Below are 19,356 nucleotides of genomic sequence, written 5' to 3'. Positions count from 1 at the left end.
CCAGAAAAAGGTGAAATTTGAGCTCTGAGAGAGCTCAGTAGTTAAGAGCACCAGAGTCTCTTCCAGAGTTTGATTCCTACACCCATACAAGCTGTTTAGAATCATCTGCAACTCCAGTTCCAGGGGGTCTGGCCTCTGAGGACACCAGGCATGCATACGGTGCAGACATACATGCAGGCAAAACATCCATAAACATAAAATTTTCAAAGTTTTAAAAACTAGAAGAAACGAACCAACCCTACAAAGTTGTCCTATGACCAACCTCTACACACACCATCGCCTGTATACTACACCTACACACAAGTAAAAACTTTTTAAATTGCCTACTACCAGCCTTTAGGGAAATGCAAATCAAAAGCACAGGAGAGGCTAAAGATGTGACTCAGTAGATAAAGTGCTTGCCTCACACCAACACCACAAAACTGGCAGTGCAAGCTTATAATCTTCTCACTGAAGGGAAGAGGATCAGATGTTCAAGGTCAGGTGGGTAAAAAGCCAGCACAAGGCAAAGGGGAGGGAATGGGTACACACGTGCCGAGTAGAGCCTGGTACTGCTACGAAGAAAAAACAAAAAAAAACAAAAAAAGCACTTGTTACAGCTGGACCTAACGGTGCCCACCTGCAATGTAATCCCAGTGCTCAGGAAGCTTCACCACAATTTTCTGAGTGAGGGATACAAGAGAGACCATCTCAAAAAATAAAACCGGAGGTCAACTGTGAAATGGTAAATTGTATATATATTTTCTATAAGGTTTTAAAAAAGAATTTGAAGATTGGAGATAAGACTTAAGGGGTAAAGGTACTTGCCACCAAAAAGTCTGATGACCTGAGTTTTAGCCCAGAATCCATGTTGTGGAGAACTGAAAATTGTCCTCTCACCTGCAATGTTTGCCATGGAATAAGAACACAAACAATAAACAACTGTTGTTAAAAAAAAAAAAGTTTTGAAACCTAGTGTGGTGGCACATGCTTTAGATCTCAACATTTGGGGAGGTGGCAGGAGGATCAGGAGTTGGAAGTCGTTGGTCCTCAGCTAGATAAGGAAGGCCAGGCCAGGCAGGCTTCCCTGAGACCCTGTCTCAAAAAAGTGTCATATTACTGGTGGAGAAATACTGGTACATCACTATTTAATTCAGCCACTTCCTATCCTAAAACATTTTAATAATAATTTTTAAAACCCCACAATGTAAGTTACTTTAATGTAAGTTAATTATTATCTAATGAAAGATTCTAATGTCACTAAATAGGCCCCTTCTACATACTGCAAGGATTTCAACAGCGTTACAGATGACTAACTAGCAAAAGCGGAGAAATTGTTCTAATTTAAAAGGATAAAGAGAAGGCACCTAAGAGACAAACAAATAAGGAACAGGTCACTCAACAAGTATTTACTAAGTGCACGGAACCTGTGGAAAATCCGGGCCAAACTGTACTTCAGGTTACAAAAAGGGAAGTAGAAGGCACAACTTCACACTCGCCCAGGCCCAGAAAGTTAATATTCAAATCTACCCTTTAATAACTCCTACAAACTTGGGTACCACCACCGCTATTTAATGTTAAACGGCCAAATACACTGTAGCAGTGGTTGCCATTTTCCGTTTGGCTTCCTCCAAGCTGATTAGGCGGCCTAAACGGGGAACCGGATGAAATTATGCAACAGTTTTTCTAAGTCAGTTTGGGTTTTAATTGATGACAAACAAAGAGAGAGTTCAACAGTTCCCACTGGGCGAAGTGTGCCAACTGACTCCACTTCCTATAATCTTATCGATCCGAAACTCAACGCCCTGCACCGGGACCCCTCGGGTCCAGCTCTGGCTGAGGGCGTTCTCAACGAGGTCCCAGTGCACCAACAGCCCAATTTTGGCTATATTCTCCGAGCGATTTAAGGAAGTCGGCAGCCACTCATCTCACGTGACCTGAAAAAGGGGCGCAGCTGAGCCAGGAATAAACCACTCTTTGCTTTTTTCTTTTTTTCTTTCCCCCCCCTTGGCCTGCCTCAACCCTGCCCAGCTTGAAGGCAGAACCGGCGGGCGGGCGCGGCTGCGGGGCGAGGCCCGCACCCCGGGTCTGCACGCACCGCAGCAGCTGGGAAGCCGAGGCTGCCACACCCCCCGCCGGCCGGGGCCGCCGCCTCTTTCTCCTCTCCCCAGCCGAGAAGGCCCCTCGACCCAACGCCCGCGGGGGCCGCGCCTCGCGCCTCCCGGACCCCAAACGGCCCTCCGCGGGTGGGACCCGGGGACGCCGGGCGGCCGCGGGGCTGGGGGGGGAAGGGAGGGGGTGGAAAGGGCCGCGGCGGCGGCGGCCAGGCGCGCATGCGCGGGGCCCGGCGCCCGCCCGTTCACCCACCGTTGGAACCGCGAAGCCCCGTCCCCCGGCCTCGGCCGCTTCTCCAGAACCCTTGGCGACGTCGACAAGGCGAGAGCGGAGGCTCTGAGCGGCACGGCGGCCTGCGGGGCTCCTCCCGAGGCGGCCTCTGGCGCGAGGCTGAAGGGACTGCTGCGGCGCGGGGCCAGCCCGGTAGCGACCCCCGGAGACCCCGGGCGGCGGCGGCGGCGGCGGCGGGCGCGGACGAGTGGGCGGCGGCGGAGGCGGCGGCGGCGGCTGAGGCGCAGAGCCTCCCTAACGGCGAGCGGGAGGGGAGCAGGGTGGAGGGCGAGCGGCCGGGCCGGAAGTGACGCGGGGGGGCGGGGCGAGCTCGCGGCGCCCTGGTCAGCCCGGATTCGGCGCTGGACTGCGGCGGCCGCGGCCCGCCCCCCCCCCCCCCGTGGGTTCCTGGGTCCTGTGCCAGGCGCGAGCCGGCGGGGGAGGGGGGGCCCGGGTGTGTCGCGGGGAAGGAGAGCGCTTAAGGAGGCCTAGAGGGGTCTTCAGCCGCGCCTCGAGCCTCGCAGGAGGTCCGGGAAGCCGTAGCGGCGAGGATTTCGTAGACCTTCACCAGAAGCTAGCTGCCCGGCAGGCCCCAAGGGTCATGGTTTTCTTATTGGCAGCGATTTGGGTCAGATGAGGGATTCCTGGGGTTCTGCCTCGCCCCTCTCTTCCCATCCCACCCCGCTCTACCTAAGTACCTGACCTGGACTCCAGAGAGATTACCAAGCCGTGGTGCCTCCAGGAGGGATCGGGATATGGAAGTTAATAGACTTGCTCACAGAGAACTTCTGACCGTAAACCACGGCGGGAAGACATGAGTTATGAGCCTAGGATTATGACCTTGCTTGTGTGGCCACGTAGACCAACCTTGCAGCAACCTTGCGGCTCCCTCGCACCCTCAGTAATGTGATTAGATCATCTCTCCTGTTAAAGGCTTTGACGTCTTACAGTGTTCAGCAAGGTAAACTAGTTTCTCTAAAAAGTACAAACCACTACAAAGGATTTCCCTCTGAAATCTCAGCACTCAGGAAGCTGAGGCAGGAGGATCACCTCCAGTTGGAGGCCAACCTGGACTATGTAACATGGACAAAACCATCCTGAGCTGCCTCAAAAGACAAAAATAAAAAAACAAACAAACAAACCATTGCAGCTCCCTACCTGCCTTTGTCAGAAGTCAGTAACCTGGAAAATGTAAACAACAAAAACAAAACTCACAGACATTGGCACAAGATTTATGAAAAGTGATCAGGTGTACCCCATGGCTGCAGTCCTAGCATTTGCGGGGTAAAGGCTGGAGGATTGTTAAGTTCAGTGAGGCCAACCTAGTCTACATGATGAGTGTAAAGTAACGCAGACTACCTTGTCTCAAAAACCCACAACGATTTGTAAAAATAAAAAGGGAGGGCTGGAGAGATGACTCAGCAGTTAAGAACATTAGCTGCTGTTCCAGAGGACCCAGGTTCAATTCCCAGCACCAACATGGCAGCTCACACCTGTCTGTAACTCCAGTTCCACGAGACTTGCCACCCTCACACAGACATACATGTAGGCAAAACACTATTATAATGCTCTCATAAAATAAAAAAATATATATTAAAAAGTCACCCTATGCAATGATCTATCTGTAAATACAGAGACCAAAGTGGCTGCCAGACTTCATCAGAGAGACTGAAATTATCTGTAACCTAAAGGTCACATGCCCAGATGATGCTGTCATAACTGAAGGGTGTGGTCCACAAGAAGTCTAGAACCACAGAGCTGAAGAAGATACTGTGGGCGCTTTTCCCGCTGTTCTAAAATAACTGAGCTTGATTCACAGCACCCACCTTAGCTCACAATTCCTGGAATTCCAGCTCCAAGGGATCTGACACAGTGTTCTAGAATTTTGTTTTGTTTGTTTTTGTTTTTTATTGTTCTTCCAGATAGGGTTTGGCTGTCCTCACAGCGTAGACCAGGCTGGCCTCAAACTCACAGAGATCCACCTGCCTCTGCCTCCCCAAGTGCTGGGATCACAGGCGTGCACACTTTTTCTGGCCTTCTTAGGCATCTACATTCACATGTACACAAACACATATAATTAAATAAAGTGTGTGTGTGTGTGTGTGTGTGTGTGTGAATACATACAGTATGACTCCTACTCTGTCCAGAAAAGAGGTAACTAGTTCTGATGACCAGAATCATATACCAATATCGGCAAAAACCCTAATTCAATACTGGGGTATGGGGTCACTGGACAAGCACTTTAACAACTTACTCCTCAGTACCTGCCCCCAAATGTTTGTTTGTGGAGCAGACTATCTGTTCTGTTGCCCAGGCCACCCCGGAACTCATGAGTCTGCCTGTCTCCACATCCCCAGTGAACAATCATGAGCATCATTCCAGGCTCAAGGAAAAAAAAACAAAACAAAACAAAAACTTTAATCCTCATACAGTCACTCATTCAAGTGGATACTTATTGATACTTGAGCAGACAACTATTTTCTAGCCTCTTTGGACACATTAGACAAGATCCCTCCAGGGAGTTTATATACTAGCAAAGTTAAATTATGTTCATCCTGGATAAATACAAAGTCCCGTGCTCCAATGTCAAGCTCAGCCAGTAGCTTTTCCATCACCTTTAATCTCAAAACACCCAGTAAAATGGCATTGTCCAGGGCACACAAATGAAGACTAGCTCTCCGTGCAGTCTCAGTTTATTCTCGGTGTAATTTATAAATTAGGTTGCGTCTACTGGGTTGAATTTTGAAGTTGTTCTATCCAAATTAGTTCCTCAAAGCCTAATTAACCTGAGCAAGTGATATTTAGGTTTCCACATCTGCCAAACTAGGCCAGCAAAGATGGCTTATCCACTAAGGGTGACAAGCCTGGCAACCTGACTTTGACCCTGGGACCTGCATGATGGGTGGACAGAATGGACTCCTACAGATTGTTTTTCTGACTTCCATATATGTGCTTCTGCACGTGCACGCACACAGACCACCACCACCACCACATAAATAAATGAAAACAACTCTGCCAAACCAATGCCCCAAGCCTGTTTCACAGCAGCGCAATCAAGATGCAGTTTGCATTTAATCTTGTACCTTTCTTTAAATGTTGTTGTTTGCTTTACCTTGGAGATGAGGAAGAGATTTATGAACTCACTTAAGAGAGAAATACTGCCTGTTGAGCCCACACCTGATGACTCATTCCTGTAGTGACAGCACTCTAGAGGCTGAGGCAGGAGGATCAATATGAGTTTGAGGCTAGCCTGGACAACACGAGACCCTGTATCAAAAAAAGGCCAACAAATCTACAAGTCTACCCTACTATCCTGACATTGACTGCTCTCATCTGATCACAGAGGCGGACCAGGGTTGGGCCTGCTTAGTACTTGGATAGAGACTGCTTCTGAACAAGGGCACCGTAGGCTGTGCTGAGCATGGTGGCGTACACCTTTAATCCCCGCACTCAGGAGGCAGAGGATCTGCCTAGATCTCTGGAGGACAGCCTGGTCTACAGAGTGAGTTCCAGCCCAGCCCACGGTATAGAAAAAGACCCAGTCTCAAAAACATTAAATTTTAAAGAAGAGGACACAAGGTTAGGAGGGTAGAGAAGGAGTGGGGATCTGGGTGGAATGGAGGCCAAGGGTAAAGATGATCAAAATACACTGTATGAAATCCTCAAGAAACTCATTTTTTTTAAAGAGCCATTGGTAAAGGCAATATATTTTCAGCTTTTACAACATTTTCTCCAAATAATAGTTTATGGAAATATACCATGTTAATTTCTGTCAAACATTTCCTAATTCTTAGAACATTTTTTTAAACACTGGAAAATTTCACAAGACTATGAAACTTAAAACTGATACTCTGGGCTGGAGAGATGGTTCAGAGGTTAAGAGCACTGTCTGCTTTTCCAGAGGTGCTGAGTTCAATTCCCAGGGACCACACGGTGGCTCATAACCATCTAGAAGGTGAGCTGATGCCCTCTTCTGATGTGCAGGTGTACATGAAAATAGATCACTCATATACATTAAAAAAAATAACTCTTAAAAAAAAAGAAAGAAAAGAAAACTGAAATTCCACCAGCTTGGGTTATTGAGGTGCCAACAGGTAAAGGTACCTGCTTCCAAGGCTGATGACATGAGTCTGATACCCAGAACCCACACAGCAGAGAGAAAAGTCCCATAAGCTGTCCTTTGACCTGGCACAGCTGGCACAGACACAAATGTTAAATAAATAAATAAATAAGTCAGTGAATGAATGAATGTTTTTAAGGAAAGAATTAAGAATTCCAGGGGCTAAAGAGATGGCTCAGAGGTTAAGAGCACTGGCTGCTCTTCCAGAGGTCCTGAGTTCAATTCCCAGCAACCACATGGTGGCTCACAACCATTTAAAATGGAATCTGATGCCCAATTCTGGCACGCAGGTGTACATGCAGATAGAGCACTCATATACATAAATAAATCTTTAAATAAAAATCATTCCACCACACTAAACACTTTGAATAAAGCCTTTACCTGTAAGTCCATAGTTGGAAAATAGAGGCCACATGATTGCTTCAAAAGCTTAATCACAAGCAAGTAAAATTCATGAGTAATGCCTAAGAGAACAAAATGTCCACCTTATCCCCACTTACACAGGCCTGATTACCGTAACTGGCTATAGAAGGTACTTTACATGAAGCCAAAAACGCTCGCTCACCCTCACCTCTAGGTACCTAGTTTTCAAGTACAGGTTAAAAAACAACAACTAGTGACTTGATTCACTGAGCACCTCCCACTGGAGTATTCAAGGACATGTCTTAGAAAACAAATTCTGGATCTTAGAGTATTCCAATGCAGAGATCATAGGATAGAATTTCTAAAATAAAAACAGAATTTGGCCAGAAGTAGTAGCATAGGCCTGTTATCCCAGTGGGAGGCTTGAGGCTCGCTGTGTGTTCACAGTTTCAGAGCCAGCTGGAACTACTCATGGGCCCTTTCTCACAAAACTAAAATCAAAGACGAGCCATGGAGATGGCCCTGCAGGTAAAAAAGCGTGTGCAGGTAAAAGCCTGAGAATGGGGGCTCAGTCCCCAGAACACACAAAAAGCTGGACGTGGAGCCGGAGAGATGGCTTAGCGATTAAGAGCACTGTCTGCTCTTCCAGAGGTCCTGAGTTCAATTCCCAGCAAGCACATGGTGGCTCACAACCATCTGTAATGGGGTCTGATGCTCTCTTCTGTCATGCAGGCATACATTCAGATAGAGTGCTCATATGTGTAAATTAATCTTTTCTTTAAAAAAAAAAAAACTGGACACATCTGTAATCCCAACTCTTCTATATCAAGATGAGAGATGGAAACAATAGAGTTGCCTAGAAGTTCATGGGCCAGCCAACCCAGTGTAGTAGAGCAGCAGAAACGAGAGCCCCTGCCTCAACAGGGTAGAAGGAAAGAACTGACTCCCCAACATTGTCCTCTGAGCCCCATTTTGTATGTGCAAAATCATATGCACATACGACTTTTTTCCCATTTAAAAAACTTTCTTTTGCCATCCCTTTGAATTTGTACAATGGAAATAGATCATACAACCTAATTAAAAACCCAGGAACGTTCCATGAGTTTTGTGACTCACCCGAGGAATAGATGTCCTGTGATGGCTGAATCACAGAAAGCAAAGCTTTTTCCTCTTCTCCAGCTGGGGAGGGGACCAAACCCAGCCTCTAACCCTGCCTGCCCTTCTTCCTCCTCTTCCTCCTTCTCCTCCTCCTCGCCCTCCCCTCTCTCCTCCTCCTTTTCCCCAACAATGCTAACTAGAGCCAAGGGAAGGAAGAGAGGAAAGGAGCAGACAGGGTCGTTCTTCCATGTGATCAGTAGATACTTAGATCTCCAGAGCAGACTTTTCCTGACAATGTTCTGATAACTTCAGAGGCCAGCATCACCCTGTCTTTCTTATTTTCACCCCCAGTTCCCTTGACCGAAGATCCACGGTGTTCCCCTTCAGCTGCTTGCTGGAGACTATTATCTCTGTGAAGGCCCTATCAGATAAGGCCTTACATCTAGTCACTGTCCAAGATCAGCTCTCCATAGCCTCCTCCTCGTAGGGGTGTGTGTGTGTGCACTTGAGTACTTTAGACAGTTTTCCTGCAGGTAGCAGTAAAGTTACTATGACTAAAATTAGTATGACAGCCATGAAGTGTCTGAAGAGTTTGCTCTTGTTGCAACTGTGTCAGACCAGGGGCATTTCTGTGCAGTCTTCACCCAGCCCACAGGAAGCTCACAAGATCTTACCCAAACGTGGGAGGATGGCCCCAACTCAGTTTAGAGTCAGCATTCCTCTGCTCTGCTGCCAAAATAGCCATCAGCCCTGGGAGTCAGACCCAAGCCCGTGGCGCCCTCTAAGTGCAGCAGAAAGATGGTAAGTACCTAGTAGTCCCACTTCGTCCTGCCTCTCATAGACGGCAGCAGAGAGCTGCCAAACAAATCCTCAGGAGTTCTTCCTCAGCCTTTCATGACTAACTACATTCACTGTCATAATCCTGCTGTTGTCTAGAATTTATGAAAAGGATTCACCTCAAAGATCATTTTAATGAGGTGATGGCGTGGGAGTGTCTGGGAGAGCTGTAAGGTCTTGGTACTTGATTAAAACAGTAGTTCACCAGCTGCCAAGATTGTTCCACGCAAGCCTGGTGACCTGAGTTCCATCCCCAGGACCCACGGAAAGGTGGAAGGAGAGAACTGACTTTACAGACTTGTCCTCTGACCTCCACATCCATGCCACAGCACGCTGCCCAACCCCTCCCAATAATAACTGTTTTAATTTAAAAAAAAAGTAGTTCTTAACCAGGACAAGGTTGGGGGCCCTGTATAGATCCGTTGTTGGTAGATAAACCTGCATGGACCCAGGAGTAACTAGCAAGGGTGCTGCGGAGTCTTACACACAGCACAGGATGCTCCGAAGTGGAGGTGGGGACTTCCTTTACACTGATTTACTTGCTCGGGATAGGGACACACCTGCATGGAGGTCAGAGACAGCTTGCAGGAGTCAGTTCTTGCCTTCCAAAATTTGGGTCCTGGAATTCATCAGGCTTGGCCCCACGTACTTTTGCCAGCTAAACATCTCCTTTGGCTGAGAATGTAACTTCCGATATAATAAAACAGTTTCATAAACCTGGCAGTCATCTCTCAAAATTACATACATCTTTCTTCTTCTTTCTTACAAATGTTTTACCTATGGGGATAAAAGTCATGTATTGTTTTAGTTTGGGGGTTTGGGGTTTGGGGGCTTTCTTTTTTCCTTTTGTTTTTGAGAGAGTCTCATGTAGATCAGGCTGGCCTTGAACTCCTGGTCTTCCTGCTTTCACCACCTCCTAAAGTGTTGGGATTACAGGTGTATGCCATCATGCTAAACTAGTACTCATATTCTTATGTATTTCTAGTGTTGAAACTACAGCTATTTAGCCATGATGAGGAGTGACCAAACCTGTGTGTTTTTAAGGACCCCTCATGTTGATTCAGGTGAGGAAAGTTATTAGAAATGGGATCTTGAGATGATTTTTCGCATGGTAAAAGAGTATTCCATCCAAGTTCTCTGAACTCAACCATTATGTTTCTCAGAGGTAAGGCTGTGTATCAAGTCACTGAACTGAGAGCATGTCCTGGATGCCAGGCATATCTGCCTTCTAGGGGTCATAAGTGTCCCTGGGATGAGACTTGAAGTCAGGGCATAACTCTGTGTGTCTTGTCACATTACAACCCATGCCTCCTTCACTGAGTGTCTCCCTTATCCGTACTGATCTCATCCACCACCAAAGTTATCTGAGTGCAAGAGTGGATTCGGTGTGCTCAGTCAAGATTGTCATTACATCACCGATGCGATGTTAATAAGAAATGAGCCACAGAAGGTAACAAGCACAAAGACATTTTTATCCCCAATTCTATAACGTAAAAAGTTAAACACACACCCATTTGGTCCATATGCGCAGTGAAGTTAGAATAAGAAAGCTTCCACTTGTGTTGTAGGCCCTGTTACTAGCCTCGTGGCTCTGGTGAAGTACCTGGGAGGTCCTGCTGGTGAAACAGGAAAACTAAGGCGAGCCAGGTGGTGGCGGCGGCACATGCCTTTCATCCCAGGACTTGAGAGGCAGAGGCAGGCAGATCTCCATGAATTTGAGGCCAGCCTGGTTGGTCTACAGAGTAAATTCCAGGACAGCCAGGGCTGCACAAACAGAGAAACCCTGTCTTGAAAAAACAAACAAACAAAAAAAGTTAACAGAATGCTACAATATTTTTTCATTCCTCTTCTACTCTGAGGCCAAAAGACATCTCTAGAAATATTTTGCTTCTGTGGACCTTTATTGCTAGGGATGAATCCCTGTGTGGAAACTTCACAGCAGTTACCAAATGCTTATTCATCTGTCTGGCTATGTGCCTCGTGTGTGTGTGTGTGTGTGTGTGTGTGTGTGTGTGTGTGTGTGTGAGAGAGAGAGAGAGAGAGAGAGATTCTCTGTGTAGTCCTGGCCATCCTAGAGCTCACTAAAGACCATGTTCTCATCGAACTCACAGAGAGCCTCCTGCCTCTGTCTCTGGAGTACTGGGATTAAAGGCGTGCACCACCACAACTGGCCCTGTTTGATACTGAGGACGGAACCCAGAACCTTGTGCTATCCACACCGGCGCTGGTCAGTTTGCTTTCAAGTGAAACCCACAGCTTCAAAAGTCTTGGACGGCACCTGGCTTCTTGGTACTATTTTTAAGATCCACTGAACCCCAGGGACATGTCTTCTTGCCAGGTGTGGGGACCAACACCCGCAATCTCAGCGCTCAGGAGTCTGAGACGGTGAGCACTGCAAGCCTGGGTACACAGTGAGTTCAAACCGAGCCTTACTACATAGAAAGCCCTGTCTCAGAGAAGGAGAAGGTGGATAGGGAGGGAGGACAGGGGAAGGCAGGAGATGGGGAGGGAGGAGAATAGAGAAGGGAAAAAGAAAAAAAAAAAGGTCTTCCCTAATTAGAAGAATGGCTCTGCTTGCTTGAAGACTAAGACACGGCTTTAGACACGGATGAGAAAACACAGGCTGTTTGGGGGAAAGGATGGAGGCACTGCCAAATAGGAAAAGAGATTGTTAACTCTGATTCTGAGACAGCCACGGAATGCTATCTAACTCAGTCAAATTTAGCTCATTAATTTCCCTTCCTGGAAGGTCTTGCCTCTCTTGTGAGGAGATGTGGGACTAAGAACCCATCAAAACTACAATCCTCTGATAAAGGAGAAGCAACTCACCATTAGAGAGTGAACTTCTGCCTCTTCTGAGGGATGCACAAGAAGTCTGTCTGTGCCACTCTGCCCAGGACCATTGATTGTGCCAGTGCAAGAATGTGTGTTCTTCATAGACAAACAAAAAAAAAATTCCTAGCTGCAAAGAGAAGAGTCTGTTCCAGAGTGTACAAATCCCACGCAAGTGTCCAAAATAATGGCAGATACTGTTCTGCTCTTAGCAACCCAGAGTAACCTTTGTGTCATTTATTTTCTTAATACCTATTGCCTGAGCAACAATTACGATGTGCTGGGGCATTAATGATCCCTGTCCTGAAATGCTTCATCATACATCTCTCTGAAACAGAATGGCTTTGGAATAGGACCAAAGTCAACACAATGTCGATTTCAGTTGTTTATTCCCTCTCAGAGCCTCTGGTGCCAGCCACATCAAGTCTGAGGAGCTGGGACAATTGACAGTAATGGTCCTCTTTGCCAAGTCCACATTTTTTTGGCCTAATAATTTGAAATTCTTTGTATAACAATAATGTGAGCATTTGCTGTAGACAAATTTGTTTTGGCTTCTTGATGAAATGCCTCTGATCATCTATTTTCTACACTCTAACAATATTTTTGGAAATAAGTAAGATAAATATCAATGAATAGATGTTCTTTTTCTCCCTCTCCTTGTATTCATGTAGGGGAAACAAAGTTTACAGAGACTTAGATTGTGACCTTCACAACACAATAAATCTTTGTCTGCCTTCTTAGCCTGAAACAGTCTTATCATTTCAGAGCCCATCTTTTCCTCAGAGGCCCTGGGGGTCTGGCGTCTCACCATCCTTTTCATCCACCTCTCACTGGGCCCCTGTCCGTGGCAAACTGACAGTCCAAAGGCTCAGACTTGACTTACTGCAAGGGTATAACTGAAGATAACCACTGTGAAAATATTCATTGAGAGAAAAAGAGCATTAGCTAGGTATGGTGGTGCATGATTTTAATTTCAGCACTCAGGAGACAGAGGAGGGTAGATCTCTATGAGTTCAAGGCTAGCCTGGTCTCCATAGTGAATTCTAGGCCAGCCAAGTCTACATGGCGAGACCCTGCCTCAGAGAAAGAAAGATTCTATTGTGGTGTCCCAATCCTGTAATAGCAGCACTTGAAAGCAGAGCAAAGAGGATCAAAGAAGTCAAGGGCAGCCTTTGATACATAGAATGTTCAGAGCCATCCTGGGTTATATGAGACCCTGCCTCAAGCCAAACAAAACGAAACAGAACAAAAGCAAAACAAAACATGAAAGGAAGAGAGTGCACCCATAGTTTAACCAAATATGTTGTTTTATATTAAGAGAGTGTTGATATTTTTGTATTTATTTGTTGTGTGTTTGTTTGTTTGTTTGTTTGTTTGTTTCAGACAGGATCTCAGTATGTAGTCCTGGCTGGACCAGAACTCACAGAGATCCACCTGTCTCTGCTACCAGAGTTCTGGGATTAAATGGGTGTGCTACTGGCTGGGCCTTTATAGTAAGGTTTTGTTATTTGGTTCTCGTTTTCTTTATTGTTTCTTTCTCCTGGAGTATCTATTCAGCAAAGAGCATTTACCGGGCATCTATGATATTCCAGGCCTGGTGCTTCGTGCTGGAAACATAGCAGGAGGCCCTGCCTTTGCACTCTAGCCTTCAGGACATGATTCCTGCCTGTTGCGGAATGAACTGAGATTATGCCTAAGGCTTTCATAGGGTCAGTAACCTATGTTCACCTGGTCTCATCCAGAACTGGCTTTGCGTCCCTACATGATCACCTCTCTAACCTTGCTTGCTCATCTGTCCTGAAGATCAGAATTCACCTATAATAATTTGACACTTTCCCAGAAGCTTCCAAGAGAACCAAGGAAATGTGCTTTGTTGAGACTTGAGAGACGTTTCGCCTAGAATCCAACTCCAGTGGATCCACAGGGAGCTGCTCCCAAACGAGAAAATAAAGCCTTATTCACTCTGCCTGTCATCCCTGCTTGTTAAATGGATGCTGTGGCACTGAAGTACCATCTACAGTAAAAGATGACCTCACCGAGTGGCAGACCCTTCTGGTCTCTTACACTCTGTGGACTTGTAACAGGCCCCAGATCAGCACGACTGACACCAGGGTAGAGGCACCGTTCTGACTGTAAAACCGAACCCCTAGCTCCAACACCTGCCAAGACAGGAGCAAAGCCCGAATCCACCAAAGACCCAGTCCATAGTTCCAGGGTCCAGGAAAACCCTTGAATGTGTGACCCTTGCTTTTTGGCTTCTGTAGTTCTGCTTCTTGCTAACCATCCCTGCTAACTGAAGTGTTTAATCCAGGATGTGATTTGTATGTGTGTGTGTGTGCATAAAAGACTTTTGTGAGGATCAGGGCTTCATGATTTGGGCAAGTTTCCCATGAAGCCATCAGCCATCTATTTGGTTTCAAGAGTGTCTGTGTGTTCTCTAACAGGATTACCTCACAACATTCTAGAGGCACCAGCAAGACTCCTGGGACTGCCTCTGGGCCAACGGCATGGAGAAAGGACAGTTCCTAGGAGTGCACACCCTGAGCCATTCCAGGGCCCCAGGAACTTCTCCCATCTCTGCTCCTGGTGCCCTCAAGGCTCCGGAGCCTCCATCCTACAAGGGAACTTACAGAAAGCGGCCTGGATCTGTCACCTCCAGAGGTGAATCCGTTTATGGCACCTGCTGGAAGGTACACTCGGGAAAGGCTGGACACAGCCCAGATTCCAGAGTTCCGGATCTGTGTGAGCGGTTGGTCACTGAACGCTCTGGTGTAAGTCTGTGTAATGATCGCTCCTGGCTGTCTTCATGGTTGCCTGTGTGTGTCTCTGTGTTTTCGTCAGTCCTGCTGGCTAGGAGGAAGGGAGCTCTGGTGGCTTCAGACCTGTGCCCTCTCCCTGGAGACCTGAATCCTCTTGGTTTGGCCATGTTATCTCTGCCCGTTCTCTCGCTCCCACTGGAGGAAGCTGAGTTTTTCCCTTGGTTTGTCCCAGTGTCTACCCGCCCCCAGAAGGAAATGAAAACCTGGCTGTGCTGGGGGCTGGGTTGTGTCTCCTACCTTGGGACGCCTCTCCCCTCCACACTCTCAGTAGCTCTGGCTAGGAGGGCTCTGGAGGAAATTTCCCTGGAACAGGAGTAACCCTCCATTCTCTCTCTAAGGGAGACTCCCCTCCCCTGGAGGCCCAAGCCCTGAATGTTTTCATTCTTCCCCTTTCATAGTTTATGTCACCCTTTCAACCAATGATCTGTATAATTGGAAAACTCAGGACCCACCATTCTCTAAAAAAAAAAAAAAAAAAAAAAAGCCCGGGATCTCATTAGTCTCCTGCAGACAGGCTTTCACGCCCGCCACCCGACCTTGGACAACTGCCAACAGTTACATTCCTCCATCCTCCTCACAGCTGAGGAGCAGATTCAGGAAGGGATCTAGAGAAAGGGGGCTTTCTCCTCACCCACCCTGACGAGGACCCCAACAGTGACCAAGGAAAGGAGGCAGCTCTAGAAATTCTCGCACAAGCTCATTTAGGAAGCTTGAAGGCAGTTCCTAGAAAACCTACCAAGCTGTCTACGGTGGGTGAGGTGGGTGAGGTGTACTGTCCGTGGGTTCCTGGAGAGCCCCTGTGAGCTGACTGAGTGCATGTTCCCTCATAGGCCCACATGTGCCAGAAAACCAGCCAGCCACCAACTGTTGCTCTTGTTGGCAGTCTCCGAGATATTAGAAAGAAACTTCAGAAGTTAGAGGGGACTGAGGGCACAAGTAGCTGCCGATTGCTGAAGATTACTCAGAAAGCTGTATAATAACTATGACTCTGAAGAAGAAAATTGGAATCAAGAATTGACCAGAGCAGTATCGGCAGCGCTCGGGGAGACTGAAGAGAGACAGGGCGGGGAGGGGCCAGAATCTCTGGAAAAGAAGAGGCTAGAGACAGACCCATGTGCTTATCGGAGCAAACGGGGCAGTGGAAAAATGGATGCCCACATCGGAAGTAGAAAGGATGCCCTCCTCCTTCATCTGGAAGAGAAGCGATGGGGCTGGGGCTCCACTGAGCCCGCACGAGCCTAGGCTGACATTAAAGGTGCGGGCAAATCTGCCATCTTCAGAACACCTCGCCTGAATTTAGTGGTCCTATACGGCAAGCCCCGACAACCATAAAACAGAAATTGTCCTTTCTTTTTTATTGGCAGGTTTGCATTTACTTCAAGCCCCAGTCTTGAGCAATTTTGAACCCTGACCTTTCTGCCTCTACCTTCCAAGAGCCGGGAGGCCTGTGCCTCTGTGCCCTGCCTCCTCATCCTCATCTCCTTTTCCTTCTAGTCATTTTTTTTAAGATTTAGTTATTTATTTTATGTATATGAGTGCTCTATCTGCATGTACACCTGCACGCCAGAAAAGGACACCAGATCTCATTATAGATGATTGTGAGCTACCATGTGGGTGCTGGCAATTGAACTCGGGGCCTCTGGAAGAGCAGCCAGTGCTCTTAACCACTGAGCCATTTCTCTAGCCCCACTCCAGTTACTTTTTTTCTAGTTATTTTTTAATCTGGTTCTTTGTTGTTAAAGTTTTGCTTCTTACTTTTGAGTTCGTCTCATGTTTCTGGGATGAATAATTACCAAGTTTTACCCAACTTGAAGCTACCTACAGCAAGAGCTTAAAGAGGGTCTTAGTTCAGTTCACGACATCACTGTTTTGTTTTGTTTTGTTTTGTTTCTGTTGATTTTTTTTTTCCAAGACAGGGAAAAAAAAATGTGTAGGCCAGGCTGTCTCGGAACTCACTCTGTAGACTAGGCTGGCCTCAGACTCAAGAGATCTGCCTGCTTTTACCTCCTGAGTGCCAATCTTCATCATTGAAAAATCAATGTGAATCTTCATCATTGATTTTTCTTTTTTTTTACACGTTTTTGTTTTTTTTTACACTTTATATATCAATTGTAGCCTCGTCCTGATCCCACCCTCCCTTCCTCTTTTCCCCCTCCCTCTCCCCTAGTCCACTGAAAGGACTCCCCTGCCATTTGACCCTAGCTTATCAAGTCTCATCAGACTGCCTGAATCCTCTTCCTCTGTGTTCTAGCAAGGGTCCCCAACCAGGGGGAAGTGATCAAAGAGCAGGTAACCTAGATCATGTCAGAGACAGCCCCTGCTCCCCTTACTAGGAGCCCACATGGAGACTGCCCATGTAGCTGCCCATGGGCTACATCTGAGCAGGGGGTCTAGGCCCTCTTTGTGTATGGTTCTTGGTTGCTGCATCACTCTCTGCAGGGGCCCCTGGGCCCAGATTTTTTGGTTTTGTTGGTCTCCTTGTGGAATCCCTGTCCCCTTTGGGTCCTTTTAGACACGCTCCCCCCACCCCCAGCAATCAGCCTGCCTCTACCTTCCTGAGTGCTTCGATTAAAGGGGTGCACCACCAGGCCTGGTTTGCTGTATATACTTTCTTTTCTTTTTTGAGACAGGCTCTCACCCTGTCATGCTGGCCTATGTAGCCCAGGCTGGCATCAAACTGACAGCAATTCTCCTGTCTTAGTCTCCCAAGTGCTGGGATTATGGCACCACGCCTGGCATACATTCATCTAATTAGGCTGAGGAGCAGAAGCCATGGCTTCTTTGTGCTCTGCTCCCGGGCCAACGGTGTCACCACAGAGCTGCCGGTCTCTACTGCCTAGTTTTCTGCTTTCAGTTTGATCATAAACATAGCCTTGGCAGTGAGCCAGTTTCCACATTCGCTGGGGCTTTTTTAAAAAAAAAAAACAACAAAAAACAACTGGGTCTTTCAGTGTATCACAGGCTGTGCTGGAACTCAGCAATCCTCCTGCCTCAGCTTCCCATGTGCTAAGATCACAGGCATATGCCACCACCTCTGGCCTAATCAAACCTAATAAGTTTTACTCTAAAAGCTCCATGTTCTCTGTCTTTCCTGAAGCTTGCTTCTACTCCCAGGGAGGCCTCAGAGGGAATGAACTCACCCAGCTCAGCCCAGCAGATGCTCATCAATGGAGGACTTTTCACCATCCGGTCCTTTCCCCAGACACAAGGCTGAGAGCTGCCCAAAAGGCTGCTCAGGCCAACTTGGCTGGCTACTATCTCTGTCCTGAGGAGATAAAGAACCAGCCCACAGGACAAGGGTCAAAGATAAACAAAATGGGAACACCAAGAAACATAGAGACCTTGGCCCCATTCAGTTGGCATCGCAGTCAAAGCTGGGAGCCCAGAGCTTGTCAAAGAAGCTGTAAATGTCTACGCTCCTCCCACAAATGCATTATAATTTTTTAAAAACAGAGTTCTGAACAACCTTGATTTTTTTCAGGGACTTGGATTTCCAAACACTCAGAACTACTTTTCACTGTTTCATCCGAGCTCCCCTTTATTTTTATTTTTGAGACAGACTCTTAAAATATTTTGCCTAAGCTGGCCTTGAATTTCCAATCCTCCTACTTTAACTTCTTTTCTTTTTTTTTTTTTTTTTTTACACTTTATTCATTTTGTATCCCCCCATAAGCCCCTCCCTCCTCCCCAACTTCTTTTCTTTCTTGGTTTTTCAAGACAGGGTTTCTCTGTATAGCTTTGGGTGTCCTAGATTCACTTTGTAGACCAGGCTGGCCGCAACCTAACAGAGAGCCACCTACCTCTGCCTTCCTGGCTGGGATTATGGGCATCACCGAGCCCGGCCACTTTAACTTGAGTGGCTGGAATTACAATACTAGGCCATACTGAGCTTTGGAGACACTGTTTATTTGTTTGTTTGTTTTTCCAGAAAGGGTTTCTCTGTGTAGCCCTGGCTGCCCTAGAGCTTTCTTTATAGACCAGGCTAGCCTTGAACTCACAGAGATCTGCTTGCCTCTGCCTCCTGAGTGCAGGAATTAAAACCGTGTGCCACCATCTCCTGGTAAGACTCTTTTTCTTTCTTAAGATTTTATTTTATTTTGAATTATGTGCATGTGGTAATAGGATATGTGCTGGAGCCCTCAGAGGCCAAAGGAGGTTGGTATAAGATTCCTTGGAGCTAGAGTTACAAGTGGCCATGAGGGGCCTGGTCCAAGGTCAAGCTGGACTACATAGTTCCAGGCCAGCCAAAGATGCAGAGCAAAACTGTCTCTAAAAGCAAAAAACAAAGCAAAGCAAAAATTGTCCTGTTTGGGGTTTTTGTTTGTTTCTTTGCTGTGGTTTCTTAAAATCTGAGTAACCTATAAAATACAAGAAATGATTCTCTGGCCCACGCTCATATTAATTATTGTCTTTCAGAGAGAAGGCTTGGGTGAATATCACCTAAGAAACCAGCAAATTCTCCTCCTCCAGCAACATTAGAGAGAAACCTGCGTAATGAATTGAAAATAGTTTCAAACTGATTGAGGGACACACGAAGGCACGTTAAACTATTAGATCCAGGTGTCTCAGAACCCTCACTTACCATGCCTTAGCTCCCAAGCACTGTCACAGCTTTCCACTGCGAGGGTAGTACGACTGGGACTCAGCCTGGGGCCCTGGAAAAGGCTCTGGGGCCCCATGGCTTTTTAACCGTTCCTTTCCTTCCTGGCTCTTTTGTTTTCCTCTGATAATCTAATCTGGGAAGGGGGAGATCTCTGTCAGTTCACGGGGTGCGGTGAGTTGAAAGAGACCAGAACGGCAGAGGCAGCTGTATGTATGTGTGTATATGTGGGGGGGGGGTTGAGTGGTATGTGCATGTATGTGTGCCTATGTGGTGTCCATGGTCTGTGTATGTGTGTATGCTGTGTATGCGCGGTGTGTGAG

General features: G+C 47.0%; 1 protein-coding gene across 7 annotated transcripts in view; it reads right to left on the bottom strand.

Annotated features, from left to right (window-relative positions):
- The window catches only part of Fam13b (family with sequence similarity 13 member B), a 69,360-nt gene extending 51,670 nt beyond the window's left edge, over window positions 1-17,690 (bottom strand). For 2 of the 7 annotated variants that reach the window (XM_021641451.2, XM_060377471.1), the window contains exon 1: window positions 2,347-2,657. The gene's annotated coding sequence lies outside the window, so the exon portion shown is untranslated. Of the gene's footprint in view, window positions 1-2,346; window positions 2,659-11,611; window positions 11,949-17,573 lie in introns of those variants that run through there. The other 5 variants (XM_021641452.2, XM_060377472.1, XM_060377470.1 and 2 more) reach the window with 4 other exon arrangements.
- Window positions 17,691-19,356: the final 1,666 nt, after the last annotated feature.

This window comes from Meriones unguiculatus, chromosome 2 (genome assembly GCF_030254825.1).
Source record: "Meriones unguiculatus strain TT.TT164.6M chromosome 2, Bangor_MerUng_6.1, whole genome shotgun sequence".
NCBI lineage: Eukaryota > Metazoa > Chordata > Mammalia > Rodentia > Muridae > Meriones > Meriones unguiculatus.
Note: the sequence above shows the minus strand (reverse complement) of the source record. Positions and strands in the feature narration are given on the sequence as shown.